Here is a 16,901-nt window from a genome sequence, read left to right as displayed (position 1 = left end):
AATCTCACTTAAAGACCTCACAGTTCCTGGTCTCTAAATTAGTCTCTAAACTGTATCACCCTCTCCCTTTCTATTTCCGAATCAGGAACCTTTCTCTCTGGAGGTCTTGTGTGTTGGACTCTGAGGGCTGCACACCTGTAGAGGAGAGCTGTTTTGTATTGTGCAGTCACTGTGCCAGGTTGGTGGTAACTGGGGAGTTGGGGGAATTAGAAACTATGGTCACCTGGTGACCCAGTGTTCCAAACTGAGAGTTACCCCAATTAAAGATGGTGATGAAGGTGCCCCAAGATGAAGGCCGCTGCTTTCAGCAATGGGGTGTCCGGTCTGGTGGGGGGAGCCAGGCGATAGCATTGGGCTATATGTTCAGAGATGAGCGCTGTGGCATTCAGTGTTGTGTCTGTCAGCTGTCTTCAGAGTTTGTGCAATGTCCCCAGGTACAGTCAGGCTAGTGGATGTAGGGGACTATGGCAATAGCTGTAGAGTCCCAAGATGAAGGCTACTGAGGGAGTCCCATGTTGGTAGATAGGGTCCCACACAGGAGTGGTAGCTCGAGTTCTTGCATATGGGTAGCAGCCAGATATCTTGCATGGGAGTGGTGTCATGGAATTTTGTGCAGGTGGGTGGTCAGGAATTCTGCACCAGTGCTGATGCTGGTGGTCCTGCTCAAGTACCAGCCAGTCCTGCAAGGGCGAGTAGTGGGGGAATCGGGAGTCCTGCTCTGCTGCTGAGGCCCACAGCCCTTCATGGGCATAGTAGGCCAAGATTCCTGCATGGGAGCAGCTGTGAGGGGTCCTCTACCACTTGCAGAAAAGCAATATCCCCACTAGTTGAGACCCGAGTCACAGAGCGACGCAGAATGCTGCCTCCTATGGCCCACCATCTTGGATCCTCACTATCAACTCTTTTTGTCTTAAAGTTTATTTTGCCTAGTGCTGAAATAGTTATGTTAGCTCATTTTTGTCACCATGAGACTATTATTTCCTTTTCCATCCTTTATCTAACTATGTCTTGATGTTTCATTTGCGTGTCTCATGAAAAACTGGATAGTCTCCAAAAACCCAATCACATAATCTCTATACTCTAAGTTAGGTTTGTTATAATTTTCACTTAGAGTCTGATTAATAATATTTTGAATATATTTCTTTCATCTCATTTTCTTCTTTCTGCTAATCCCACTTTTTTTTGTTTTCTCTCTTAATTTAAGCTGATTTTTTTATACTGAGTTGGAAACCACAGGCTATACCTTTAACACTATAATGTTTGTTATTTAAATTTTAATATATAGCATGTGATCACAGAATACATTTCTGATTTTGCTAATAAAGATGTAATTGGCACTATTACTAAATTATAATTAATATCAATATATTGTTTAAATGTTATATTCTTGATATGACAATTTTTCTGATCTGAAAAATATGTAGTAAACTATTTAGGACTGGAATGGAATATCACATTACACCATTGTCTCAAATGATTCAGAAAAATATGTATGGGTGTGTGTGAAAGTAGTTTATATTAGTCAAGATCAAGGTGTGGCCCTCTTGATTTTTTTCTGATTGACAAGTAACATCCGGTACAACCCTGGATGATGCTTTGAGCTTTAGATTCAGGAGAGAGAAGATTTGAGAGCTTTGGAAGAATAGAGAAATTAGATGGCAATTTTTATATGTCACACTTTTTGCTTATATTTCTGCTGCAATTTTTACCATTTCCATCAAATTTTCAAATTTATATTATTAATATAATACCTTTTACTTTGATCTACCAGGAAAAATAAATTCTTTCAATTTGTCTTTGTCTTTTTAGTTTGCTTGACCAACACCCAGATGCCAGAAGCAAAGTAAGATTTACTATTTTTTTTTGCATTTGTATTTTGCATCACAGTTAAAAAGTAGTTACCTATACTTTATTAATATAGGAATTCACCTTTATGGATGTATCTTATTGTTCCATTTTTTTTTACTTTATATTTCTGATCAGCTTTGATGATTATACAAATTTGTGATATGAGATATTTCTCTAATGTTACCTTCCCCTGGTTATTTTCCATAAATTTTAGAAAGATACATATACCTCCTGGGTCTCTCTCTTCTTCACACATGAAAATGGCTGTGAACGAGTACATTTTAAAGATTTTGTCCCTAATATTTTCATACAATAGTGATATTGTGTGGTTTGAATCCTTGAATTGAAATATTAGAATCATGATCTCCCTATGTGTCTTCTGGTCACTATTTAAAGCACCAATCTGATAAAGCTGTTTCTTCAGAATGAGGTTTTAAGTGCATAAAGCAAGAAAAGTAAGATTACAAAAAAAAAAGATTAAAATATAATTGTAAAATGTTTTAAAACCCATTTGTGACTATATATATATATTTTTTTCCTTAGTAAGGCATTAAGTAATAAGTCTGGATAATAATCTAAAGAATACTCTTTTAAAGTATTGGTAAAATATAAAACACATACAATATTTTGAGATATTTGTACCAACTGCAATATAATATGAAAAATCTGATTTACAATAGTGACAAATATCATAATTCCTGCTACAATACTGTGTTAAGTTACTTTCACTCATGATTACATACTAAATTCAGTTAGAGTGAAAAAAATAAAGATTTTTTAAAAATTATCCTAATAAAGATAATTCTATTTCTGTATCCCAAGTAAGAAATAAGTGCTCTAAAGCAGTACTATCAAAATGTCAGTCAATAGAATAATTTAATCCAGACATTGTCTTCTTTGGACATTTTAATGCAACAGAATGTTGAAAAGGAAATACATTTTAATGTCTCTCTGTTGGCACATTTGAATGTGATATTTCTACTCCTTATAATGGTGTGCCCTGGAAACATTAGAGCCCAGCAATAATATCAGAGAAAGTCTAACAGAAGTCAGTAAATACTTAAAGAGTAATGTTAAGGGAAGAAAGCTGAGCAGTAGTTCAAAAACTTGTTGACTGGAATGACAATTGATCTTTTCTATCTCCCCTTCTTCAGAAATAAATTATAAATGTTTTAAGTTAAGCAGCACAGCAATACCTCATAAAATATTGGAAAATTTCAAAGTTTATTTTCTGAACATTAAAAATTCTGTCTTTTGCCAAGTACAGTTATGCACACCTGTAATCCCAGAAATTCCAGAGGCTGAAGCAGGAGAATCATAAATTTAAAGACAGCCTCAGCAATTTAACAAGACTTTAAGCAAGTTAGCAAGACCCAGTGTCAAAATTTTAACAATAAAATAAAAAGGGCTGGGAATATTGTGCAGTGGTAAAAACCCCTCTGAGTTCAATCCCTAATGCCAAAACAGCAACAACAACAACAAAACTTTCATATTTTGCTCATATTAATTTAAACTATGACGGTTATCTACATAACTTCAATACTGTACTCATATTTTTACTCTATCACTTATATTTATTACAAATAGTAATAAATGGAAAAAAAATCAAGAAAGAACCTAAAACTTGTAAAACCTTAGAAAATAAAAGCATTTACTTAACTCATTTACATTTCCTGAAACCATGTAAATAATTATAACCTGTATTTCTGCTATACCCAAGACTGAGTCATCAGTCATTTAAAATAATTCTCAGCCATCTGGTCTGTCAGTTGTCCTGAATAGGGGTATTTCTTTTAAATTAATATTTAATTCTAATAGTGACAATAAGAGCAAAATAATTAATTTTTAAAAAGTAGTGGAAATAAAAAACAATGCTCAAAATCATATTGAAATAACTCCATGATCTCAACTAGATTAGAGGGAGTCAGATATTTACTTAGTGTCTAATCAAGTTCAAACTGTTAAAACAGATTACCTCATTTATATGAATTAGAAAATGCAAAAATTCTACTGCCATAGTGACATTAAGTAGCAGATTTGATTTATATACTATATAGGAATCCACCCATCTAAATGCAACATCAGTTAAGATTAGAATGCTTCCCTTTAATAACTGTGGGGAGAATGAAAATTAAAACCCAAGATATACTCTTTTCACTGAGTCCATTACACTGTAGAAGAAGATAGTCATGGAAACAGATCCTTTCAATGTATGCTGAGGTTGCTATGGGAACACAGACCTTCCATATGGTTCTCCAGAGTCCTCTTTCTCTATTATGCTGCCATTCACCAGAGAATATGTCTGCTAATGTATGCACTACAGTCTACAGAGAATAAAAATAATTATGCTTCAGCCATGAGCTTCTCCCAGAAGGTGGTATTCTACTTAAGAAGATACCACCAGTGATGCAACATTGAACCTGTGTACATTTTCATTTATCTCATCATCATGAACAAGTTTAATCAAATTTCTCATTAAAGCTTGAAAATAACAGCAAAGTTAGAACCCTAACTTACATATTTATTAAGTTTGCCCATAGGGAAATATAACCTAGTAGTCTCCAGTCATGGCAGTTACAATTTCTAAAACTGCATTTGATTCCATAAAAACATAATTTTGACATATCTTCAAATACAGACATCTCTGAGGCAGATGTCATGTACAGAATCCCAAGTAAGATATTCTAAGTTTCATGCAGAATATGATTATAAGTGTACTTCTTTTTTTCAATTTAGAAATGATTGTACTCTATTATTCTCCCATTAACAAAATATTAAGATAGTTGATGCTTCTTATTCCGTGTTATAAATGGAATTTTGATTGATTTTGCTTGACATATAAAATTAATAAATAGAAAAATGCACTGATATTTGTTACAGATTTTCTTTTATCTGAGAAGAGTTGTCAATTTCTCTGTTCTAGCACAATGATGAATTAAGCTGAATGTCTTAAAAACCATTATAAATAGTCTAGGAATAAATTTTTATGTCCCAAAAGAAGAAATTGACTAACGAATGGATCTTTTCAATGAATGAAAGACCATACCACATCAGATTTCCTTAGTGTTGATCTAATGTTCTTTTCCTGTTCCAGAAAAATTTCTATTTCTAACAGAAATAAGATCACCTGTATATAGCAGTTTGAATATATTATATCTTTAATAAATATTTGGCACCTTCTAATCTAGGTATTCTGTTTAGTCTCTCTTGGTTGGGACAGTTCTCAGACTTCTTCTTTTTAATGACTGACAGTTTTGAGGATTACTGGCCAGAAATTTTATAGAATTTTCCTCAGAGGATTTTTAAATTTTTTTCTTATTATGTTTACACATTTTAGGGAAGAAGACTACAGAGGTCAGATGCCATTCTGATCATATCATGTCAAGAATATGTGCTATCAACATCACCCCTGAGTTTAACCTTGATCCCCCGAGAGAGCATTTTTTGGGTTTCTCTCCTGTTAAGTTATTCTTTGTCCCACCTTCATTTTTTTGGAAGAAAGCCCATGCCCAAGGAGTAGAAAACCACATTGCACTTCCTTGAAGGAGGAGTACCTACACAGTCATTTGGAATTCTCAGACACAGAATTTCTCTCTTTGTTGTATATTCATTTGGTCATTTATTTTTATCAGTGCTGACTCACAGTTGCAGATGACTTCTTTTATCAAAAATAATATTGGAGTCCTTAAAAATAAGCTATCCTTGAGAAAAACAAACAATATATTGAAAAATTTAAGTCTCTAAGAATCAGAAGAAAATGTTGAGAATTTTAAGGTAAAACTAATTTCAATTAACTCACAAAGAAACTGTTTTTGTTACATTTAATATTTATAAGATACAATAAGAAACTTGACTTACAAGACCCATATTCTAAAGCGATGATTTAGAAATTATCTGGTAATTCAATCAGTATGTAAGAAAAACACATGATTCAAAGAATAGAACAGATTTTGAGACTGCTTTCCAAGCTTTGCCTATTTATTGGTTAGGTTAATTTAATAACTGTTAATTACAGCATTTATATGAATAGAGTATAACACAAAATTCTATATTATCATATTGAATCATAACAAAATTTTATTTATTCAGTAAAGATAAAGTATATCAGATGGCATATATACACTAAAAAATCACAGAAAACATTATTATTTATTTCAAATATAGCTTCTATATATTAAGTATAAGTGTATAGTGTAATATAAAATTGTATACATATAAATGCAAATTTAAATTGCATAACCATATATACTAAGGAGAAATGCTTAATAAAATAAAAAAATGATTATTTGACATGGAATTTGAAATTATTTTGAATGAATGATTATACTTTAAACCTTTTTAGAGCTATTAATGTTAGTCTGGATCTCCTTTGTGACTATATTCTCAAAAATCTAAGAAGAGAGATCAACTTTCTAAATTTCTACTAAATAATATTACATCTTGAATTCCAATTAGAAATGAAGTATTTATTTAAATGAAGAGACATAAAAATGGATAAAATGTGCCTATAACTTTCACTTTACTATACTATGCTTGAGAGCTATGTGTTGCTTACTTTTTACTTTAACTATAATTTAAATCAAGTATTAATAGGATACTGTCAACAACTATAATCACTTAAGGTAAAAGAAGATAGGTAACCCTGAGAAGCTATACTGAGTACTGTAGTTTACATCTAAACTATTTCCCCAAAAGCCCATGTTGAATATTTGGTCCCTAGTCTGTGGCACTTTTGGGGAAGTGGTGGAACTTTTAGGAGGTAGGGCCTAGCAGAAGGAAGTTAGGTAACTGGGGGTGTGTTCTTGAAGGGGAGATTAGGAGCCCTGCTCCTTTCTGATTCCCTCTTAAACTCTTGGCTACCATTCCACTATTTCACCATGTAATTTTGTATAATTTACTACCTTTCCACAGACCCAAAGGTAAAGGAACCAAGCAACAAGGAACAGAAATCTTTAAAATTATGAACCAAAATAAACTTTCTTCCTTCTAAGTTGATAATTTCAGCAATTTTGTTATAGTAACAAAAAAGCTGACTAACATACTAAGGCTTTTTGAATATTAGATGATGTACATTGCTGCAACAATTAATTTTCAACCTTAAGGCATTTATTCATTAAGGCCACAGTGAACTATACAGCATCTGCAGCTGCTGAAATACCATACTAGGATTATGTATCCAGATGACTACAAATTATCTTACCTGAAAAACTAGGATGTTTTTTCCTCACTCATTACCTTAAATATATCACCTCTCAGCTCATTTCCCATAAGGTCAAGACCTAAAAGTAGTTTAAACAACTTTTTCTGTGCTCTTTTATTGGATACCACCTTAGCTTTGACTCTGTAAAACATATCACTCATATGGCATGGTAGAAAGGAGATGTAGAAAAGAATTTTCTGCTGTCTAAAATGCCCTAGCTCTCACACTTAATGCTTCCTTCCTCTTTGCCTTCACACTTACTCATTTGGTCTCAAGATGAAGAGAATTTTCTGAAGTAGGAGAAACCTCTATTTTCTTTAACTACACTATCAGAATTATAATCTGATACTAAAACCAGGCAGAGACACGTCAAGGAAATAGATCTTTAGACAATATCTCTGCTGAATATTGATGCAAAAATTCTCAATAAAATTCTGGCAAATTGCATACAAAACATATTTTTTAAATAGTGCAACATGAACAAGTGGGGTTCGCTCCAGGGATGGAAGGTTGTTTAACATATGGAAATTAAATATAATTCATTGTATCAATAGGCTTAAAGATAAGCATCATATATCAATTGATGCAGAGAAAGCATTTGACAAAATATAGCACCCTTTCATGTTCAAAACACTAGAAAAACTAGAAATAGTAACATTGTAAAAGTTATCTATGCTAAACCCAAGGCCAACATCATTCTAAATGAAGAAAATTTATAAGAATTCCCTTTAAAAACTTTAACAAGACTAGGATGCCCTCTTTCACAATTTTTATTCAACATAGTCCTTGAAACCCTAGCCAGAGCAACTAGACAAAACAAATTAAAGGGATACAAATAGGAAAAGAAGAACTCAAAGTATCATTATTTGCTGATAACATGATTCTGTACTTAGAGGATCAAAAATACTCCACCAGAAAACTTCTAGAATCAATAAATAACTTCAGCAAAGTAGCAGGATATAAAATTAATACTCATAAATCAAATGGATTTTTATACATCAGTGATGAATCCTCTTAAAGAGAATTTAGGCAAACTAGCCCATTCACAATTACCTCAAAAAAAAAAAAAAAAAAAAAAAAAAAACCTTGGGAATCAACTTAAGAGGTGAAAGACCTGTACAGTGAAAAGTACAGAACACTAAAGGAAGAAATTGAAGAAGACTTTAGAAGATAGAAAGCTCTCCCATGCTATTGGATAGGTAAAATTAATATTGTCAAAATGGCCATACTACTAAAAGTAACTATACAGGTTCAATCATGAAATTCATTTTGAAAAATAAGAGAACCAGAATAGCCAAACCAATCCTTGGCAAGAAGAGTGAAGCAGGAGGTATCACAATACCAGACCTTAATCTATACTAATGAGCAATAGTAACAAAAACAGCATGGTACAAAATAGACAGAAACAAACCGACATAAATACAGTTATCTCATACCAGACAAAGGCACCAAAAACATACATTGGAGAAAAGATAGCCTCTTTAACAAATGGTGATGGGAAAACTAGAAATTCATATGCAGCAAAATGAAACTAATCTCCTATCTCTCACCATACACCAAACTTAACTCAAATTGGGTCAAGGACCCAGGAATTAGACCAGAGACTCTGCACCTAATGAGGAAAAAAAGGCCCAAATCTTCATCATGTTGGAATAGGCCCCAACTTCCTTTACAAGAGTCCTAAAGCACAAGAAATAAAATCAAGAATTAATAAATGGGATGGACTCAAACTAAAAATTTCTTCTCAGCAAAAGAAACAATAAATGAGGTGAAGAGAGAGCAAATTTTTGACACGTGCACATCAGATAGAGCACTAATCTCCAGGATATATAAAGAACTCAAAAAACTTAACACCAAAACTATCAAACAAACAAACAAACAAAATATAAAAAACAAACATAAAAACCAACCCAATAAATGGGCTAAGGAGCTGAACAGGCACTTCTCAGAAGAAGATATATAATCAAAAAATACATGAAAATGTTCAATATCTCTAGTAATTAGAGAAATTCAAATCAAAACTACTCTAAGATTTTTATCTCACCCCAGTCAGCTATTAATAATACAAACACAATAAATGTTGGCAAAGATGTGGGGGAATAGACACACCCATACATTTCTGGTGGCCTGCAAATTTGTGCAACCAATATGAAAAGCAGAAGGAGATTCCTTTGAAAACTTGGAAGGGAACCACCAATTGACCCAACTATCACACTCCATTGTCTATACCCAAAGGACTTAAAAATAGCATACCACAGGGACACAGCTACATCAATGTTTATAGCAGCTCAATTCACAATAGCTAAACTGTGGAACCAACCTAGATGCTCTTCAATAGATGAATGGATAAAGAAAATGTGGTATATATACACAATGGAATATTACTCAGCATTAAAAGAGAATAAAACCATGACATTTGCAGGTAAATGGATTGAGTTGGAGAATATCATGCTAAGTGAAGTAAGCCAGTCCCCAAAACCCAAAGACCAAATGTTTTCCATAATGGGTGGGGTGGGCATGGAAAAAATGGATGAACTCTGATTGCACAAGGGGGAGGGAGGAAAGGGGAGAGTGTAGGGGAGCAGGAACGATGGTAAAATGTGATGGACATTATTACCCTAGGTACATGTATGACTACATATATGGTGTGATACTACATTGTATACAATCATAGAAATGAAAAGTTGTACTGCAATTGTGTACAATGAATCAGAATGCATTCTGCTATCATATATACCTAATTAAAATAAATACATTTAAAATAAAAATAAATAGAAAATGATTCTTTGGTCAATGCATATCTGTGCATTTTCTTCCAATAATAGAATTAAAGCTGCTTTTACTTTTTGAGAAAAATAAAACAAAAATGTTATAACATAAGAGGATGCTAACTCTTGTCTTCTTTAAATTAATGTGTCATATTTAAACAAAAAATCCCTCAATAGCTTAAAAATATATATTCTTAAAATGTAGATCTTAATTCCAAGTGTTTTTTGGATAAGAAACACATTTTTATAAGTATATGCATATAACATAAATCTATTAAAAATTGAACACTGATAGCAACTTATGTAATGAAAATGAATATATAATACTTTTCTGTATTTTGAATAAATAATATACAATTCTGTGATGGGGTGGCAAGGGAGAAGGGAGCTATTATGTTTACAATTTATCAAAGACAGCATCATCATTAAAAATGAAAATGAAAAAAAAACTAGATCATTTAGTTATTTTAACCCATTAGAAATTATTAACTGATTTGCCAAAATATATTCTTACTGGCCTTCACTCCAGTATTAAATATAGGATCATCTAAGTATTATTAATGCTTATGCTGCATTGTATACTATAAACAAAGAAAAAATAAAACTTTATTTCACTATTAATGATGATTGGGTATTTCTTTTATTATCATTTGTCACATAAATTAGGTGATAAAGTATTACCCTCTTCACACATTCAACCACATTTTCCAGTAAATATACATTTAATATAAAAAATATTATTTCAGTTATTTAGATTCTGTTTAAATTCTGCCTTTTATATTTTTTATTTTTGGTGAAGAACAGACAATTTTATTATAGTATTAGCCTGCTTAAAGAATTGTTCTCCCAGGGCTGGGGTTATAGCTCAGCAGTAGAGTGCTTGCCTAGCACATGCAAGGCCTTGGGTTTGAACCTCAGCACCACATAAAAATATAAATAAAACAAAGGTACTGTGTCCAACTACAATTAAAAAATAAATATTAAAAAAGAATTGTTCTCCCACATATTTATTAATAAAATTCTCTGTAACCTTCCCCTAGTTTCCTCTTAACTAAAGCTAAATCCATACTAACAAACTGAGTTAAAATATTTGGTCAGTTGGGATGAATACTTTATATTTAAATTTTTGTAACTCAACCAGTTGACAATTAATATGTTGGTGCTTATAGAAATAAGAAGTCTATGCCTAGGCACAGATAAAGGAAAAAAATAAGCAATATAATTACATAAATAGTGTAGGCAAAATTTTGAGGGAAGTCCTGAATTATGAACGTAGAAATCTTTTTATTCTTAGTAGATACCTAAAATCATGTTCCTGTGTCCTTAAGAAAGTTCTAAAAACATGGAAGACATAGAAGTTACAATTCCTACAGGGAGCTGTTTTCATAGACTGTGCTTTTAAACCTAATGTTCATGTTAAGTAAAGAGATGTTAAGATTATACAACCTTCAAAGAAACAATAGAATATGATGTCTTTCTGATATCTGCAATTTAAAACTCAAAACATAAAAAGTCTATTTCAGCCATTTTTACAGCATTTTTATAAGATATTGAGAATAGCAAATCAACTTCCTCTAACTAAAAACTTAGATCAAATAAAATAGTTTGAGAAGTAAAATTATACTTTAGTGTTCTATTAGTTTTAAATGGAAGCAAAAGGCATGTATCAGAAACAAGAAAATAATATTCTGCATATTTAAAAATTAAATATTTTCAAATTTTTCATTGAATTAAAACTTGTAATACACTCAGAGGAGTTTAGATCTGTTTTTTATTTAAATTCATGATGCCAGTTTTAGCCTAGCCTAATTTTTTAAATATTTCTTTCTTACCTGCAAATGTGTTGGTAAGAAGAATGTGGCATCCATTCTGATTAGCCAGCAGATAAGGGATGTGGAAACTGATTTAAAGTCTTTACCACTGGAGATGTCAAAACAGATGTTACTTTCACACGAGATGACAGCACTGGGCCTGAGATGTCAAACATAATTAAAAATTTTATTTTCAAATGTACTCCACAGTTTATACATACTGAAAGTATGACTTACCTTTTGAACTTGTAGAGTGCTGTGCTCTGCAAAATGGGAGAGACTTTATTTTAGTTTAGGTGCCATTTGGGAGTAAAATCATTTCATCAATCAGTACCCAGAGGTTTCCTTCAGAATTTGGCATGAATAGACTGGCATTTCATTAAAATGTGCTGACAACTGAAAGAGGAGTTCTAGCAGAACTGATTTCTATCACTCTCCTATCTATGAATATCAAGGTTTTTCTCAGTGGGTTATCCAAATTAGAGTATAAATTAACATGTCATTCTTTTTATGATGATATCACTCATTTTATTTTCTAAAAGGGGAGAGGGTTACAAGTCACATATTACTTAGTCATATTTATTTGTTATAGACTAAGATTCTCTAGAAATCTTTCACTTGACAGCATCAATAATAAAATACTTGGAAAAAAATCCCTTTGCCTTTTTATGATATGTTTTTAAAATGAATTAAAAGTATAGAACTCAACATAAACAGCTTCCATATTTGAAAGTCTGTATCCATGAATTCAGCTAAGCATGGATAGAAAATATGCAAACATAAATGTGTCTGTACTAAACATGTTACTGACTTTATTTCTGTCATTACTCCTTAAACAAGACAGTTTAACAATTCTTAACATAGCATTTACATTGTATTTGGTATTATTAGTAATCCAAAGATTATCTAAAATACATGGGTGTGTGGGTAGAGGTTATGCAAATACTAAAAACCCTTTTATGTAAGGAACTTCAGCATCCTTTAATTTTGATACCTACAGGGGTCCTAGATTGATCCCCGCCCCCCAGAGACTGGGGGACAACTACACTTCATAGAATACCACCATAGATTTATGTCCTTATAAATAAAATAAGGAATTCCAGGATCATTTACATGCCGAAGAAGGGCCTTTGCCTCCATATCCACAGTGTCTAAGGAGTCCTGACTCACCCACAACCAAAGCCAAGCATGATACACCTGCCCTTGACATATAATTGTTTTTTTCTCACATACATTTCCTTTTCTGGAGAATAAGTTAACTGAAGGCAAGAAAAGTGCCTTATTCATGTATTTATCAGCTAGAGGGGCATCATGTTACCCGGAACATAGGTCCTCTCAGTGAATGTTGTCTAGATAAATTTATAGTCGGAGATTTGGAAAACCATACACAGAACTTCTGTTCTATGAAGAGCAGTGTGGTATAGTAATTTAGAGCATCAGCTCTTGTGCCATGTTTTGTTTTTTATTTTTGAAAGATGCTTCATTGCTGTGTATGTTTCTCCATGTGGAATATAGTTAGGGTGAGGACTAAATGATATATATATGATCTCAAATACAGTGCCTGGCACATACTCAAGCATTCAGTAATTCTAACCATAACTATCATGCTCCTGAATGTGTAACATAGTAACCTATTGAAAAGCTAATCACTGTGGTATTGTTGATTAGGAGCTTCTCCTGCCCCATCCAGATATATGCATAAATGTTTAACTTTCATGGAGTTCCAGGTAATGAAATGCTAGGCAGGGACTATTGTGAGAGGAGGAATTGGGAAAGTTACTGGCTGGGAATGAGGGACACAGTGATCTTCATCATTCTGGATTGTAGAGGTGTGCTAGTGTTTAAATGGGTCTCAGGGAACTTTTCTTCTATTGAGTCTCAAAATCTGACTCTAGAAATGTTCATCTGACACTGTCTTCCAAATCCTTGCTTCTCTTTGCATACACCTGGATTCTATGCTCTTTCTAGATCTTTACTCCATAAGGATTAAGATGTTTCTCATTTACTAAACTGAATTCCATCTTGACTTTTTTCTTATTTTATAGGAAGTAACTCCACAGGTCTAATTGTTAGGTATGTTGCTCCTGGTTTTTATTAAGGACACTTTCTTTTATTCTTAGACCACTAAGAGTTTTTATTAGTAATAGACACTGAATATTAAGTGCCTTTTTGGGGCAGTTATCAAATTAACCATATTTTCACCTCTAATTGGAGTGAACTGTAGTAGTAGATGTTGAGCAGTAGATATTGAGCCACACTTATGTTTATGGCAAAAAGGTATCTTGGTAATGGTGTATCTTCTAACATATTGCCACATTCTATTTGATAATATCTTAAATTATCTTTACATTAGTATTCTCAAGTGAAAATGAAATTGGGCAGTAATTTTCTTTTTGGTATTTTCATAATTAATTAAAGTAGGACTATCATGATAGTTTTTATTTTTTAAATTTAAATTTAAATTTTTAAAAATTTTTTGCAGTACTGACTGGGATTTAACCAAGGGATGCTTTGCCACTAAGCTACATCTCCAGTCCCTTTTATTTTGAGACAGGGTCTTGCTGGATTGCACAAGCTTGCCTTAAACTTTAGATCCTCCTGCCTCAGTCCTGCAAGATGCCATGAGTACAGGCATGCTCCATCACATTCAGCTTCATGATGGTTTTTAAAAGTAAGTCAGTTTTTTTATCCATTCATCCATTGAAGGGCATCTAGGTTGGCTCCACAGTTTAGCTACTGTGAATTGTGCTGCTTTAAACATTGATGTGACTGTGTCCCTGTAGTATGCTGTCTTTAAGTCTTTTGGGTATAGTCCAAGGAGAGGAATAGCTGGGTCAAATGGTGGTTCCATACCCAGTTTTCTAAGGAATATCCATACTGCTTTCCATATTGGCTGCACCAATTTGCAGTTCCACCAGCAGTGTATGACTATACATTTTTCCCAACACTTATTGCTGTTTGTCTTCATAATAACTGCCATTCTTATTGGAGTGAGATGATCTTAGAGTAGTTTTGATTTGCATTTCTCTAATTGCTAGAGTTGATGAACATTTTTTCATATATTTGTTGATTAATTGTATATCCTTTTCTGAAAAGTGTCTGTTCATGTCCTTAAAAATGTAGCATATACACAATGGAATTTTACTGAGCAATAAAAAAGAATAAAATAATGGCATTTTCAGGTAAATGGGTGGCATTGGAGAAGATAATGCTCAGTGAAGTTAGCCAACCCCCCCCAAAAAAAAAAACAATTGCCGAATGTTTTCTCTGATATAAGGAGACTCACTCATAGTGGGGTAGGGAGTGGGAGCATGGGAGGAATTGATGACTTCTAGATAGGGCAGAGGGGTGGGAGCGAAAAGGGGATTAGCAAAAATGGTGGAATGTTATACACATCATCATCCAAAGTACATGTATGAAGACACAAATTTCTGTCAACATACTTTATATACAATTAGAGATATGAAAAATTGTGCTGTATACATGTAATAAGAATTGAAATGCATTCCACTGTCATTTTTTTAAAAAAATCAATTAAAAAAATGAGTACACTACATGATTAAGTGAATTATATCCCAAAAAGGCTGTTGAAAAAAAGAAAAATTAAGTCAGGCTTTCCTTATTCTTCAAGGGCTACAAAATGTTTAAATAATATTAGAGTTATGTTTTCATTATTGATTTAAATGAATCAATCATAATATAATATGACTAGGTTTTATTAGGTATATGCTGAGAGCCACAGCTGAGTCAGAATGGCCCCTGGCATTTTGCCAATAGTACTGGTTGACAGGTGAGGCATTACTATCCGCCTTAGCCATACTTTGGAGTTCTCATGGGGATTCCTGGGATTCCCAGAGAGTTCCCATTGGTTGGGGAAGTGCAGGAGGAGGGATTTCCGGAGGGGATATTTCCAGGAACTCTGCTGGTTCCTGGACAAGCCGTGTGGGGTTCGGGATAGTTCCCGGGGAGCGTGTGTGGAGTGTGCTAGTGGAGTTCAGAAATAAAGTTTGTTCCTGCTTCAGTGGCTTGTGATTTGTGCCCAGCCAGACTGCAGCAGGTATACTTTATACAATTTTCCCAATTGTCTCTTTTTATTGATATATTTGTCATTTCTGTCTTTTTTGAATCAATCTCAGCATTTTTATTTTGCCATATCTTTGTATATTTCATTAATAACTTCAAAATTTTTTATTGAAAAATTTGTCTTACATATTTAATTATTTCCTCTTTATTTATGGGTATTTTTTAAACTAATTTCTACATTGGTATATTTGTGGGTCTTTGTCCCTTTAAAGTTAATTAATGTAGCTGATTATTTATCATATTGGGTTTTTAGGCCAGATCTCTAACTAGTTTAGTATTTTTACTCTTTATCAATTTTCACTTTGCTTTTTAAAATCAGCTTTGTTGGGACTCTGGTTGTGGCTCAGTGGTAGAGTGCTTGCCTAGTATGTGTGAGGCACTGAGGTCGATTCCCTGTACCATATATAAATAAAATAAAGATCTGTCAACAACTAAAAAAAAATTAAAAATTTAAAAAATCAGCTTTGTTATTTTTAACATGTTATTTTATTTTAAATTGACAAATAAAATTGTATATATTTTTCACATACACCATAATGTTTGAAAATATACATATATTGTAAAGTGGTTAAATTGAGCTATTTAATACCTTATAGTCACCGAGAATTACAATAGATCTCCTAAACTTGAGTTCTTCTAATCTAACATAAATGCTGTATCATTAGACCCACATTTCCCTCTTCTCCACAACCCCAGTCTCTGGGAAATACTATTCTACTCACTGCTTCTGAGATCAACTTTTTTAGATTTCACAAGTAGATGAATTCTTGTCTCATGTACCTGTCATTTGTACTTCTATACCTGGTTTATTTCCTTTAGCATAATGACCTCCAGGTTTGTTCATGTTGTTACAAGTAACAGAATTGCTTCTTTTTTTTTTTTTTTTTTTTGTATTGAGGATTAAACTCAGGGGCACTTAACCGCTGAGTGCTGTTTTTGTATTTAGAGACAGGGTCTCACTGAGTTACTTAGGGCCTGGGTAAGTTGCTGAGGCTGTCTTTGATCCTCCTGCCTCAGCCTACTGAATTGCTGGAATTACAGAACAGCGTCATAGTGCCAGGCCATGAATTTCAGTCTTTTTGAGGGTGAATAGTGTTTTATTGTATCTATTTGCCACATTTTCTTTAGCACTTGTCAAGTGCTAAAGATTGAGTCTGCATCTTGCCTATCACGAATAGTACTGCTGTGAAG

This window comes from Callospermophilus lateralis, chromosome 1 (assembly GCF_048772815.1).
Source record: "Callospermophilus lateralis isolate mCalLat2 chromosome 1, mCalLat2.hap1, whole genome shotgun sequence".
In the NCBI taxonomy this organism is placed as follows: Eukaryota; Metazoa; Chordata; class Mammalia; order Rodentia; family Sciuridae; genus Callospermophilus; species Callospermophilus lateralis.
The sequence above is the reverse complement of the archived record's forward strand: the minus strand, read 5'-3'. Positions refer to the sequence as shown.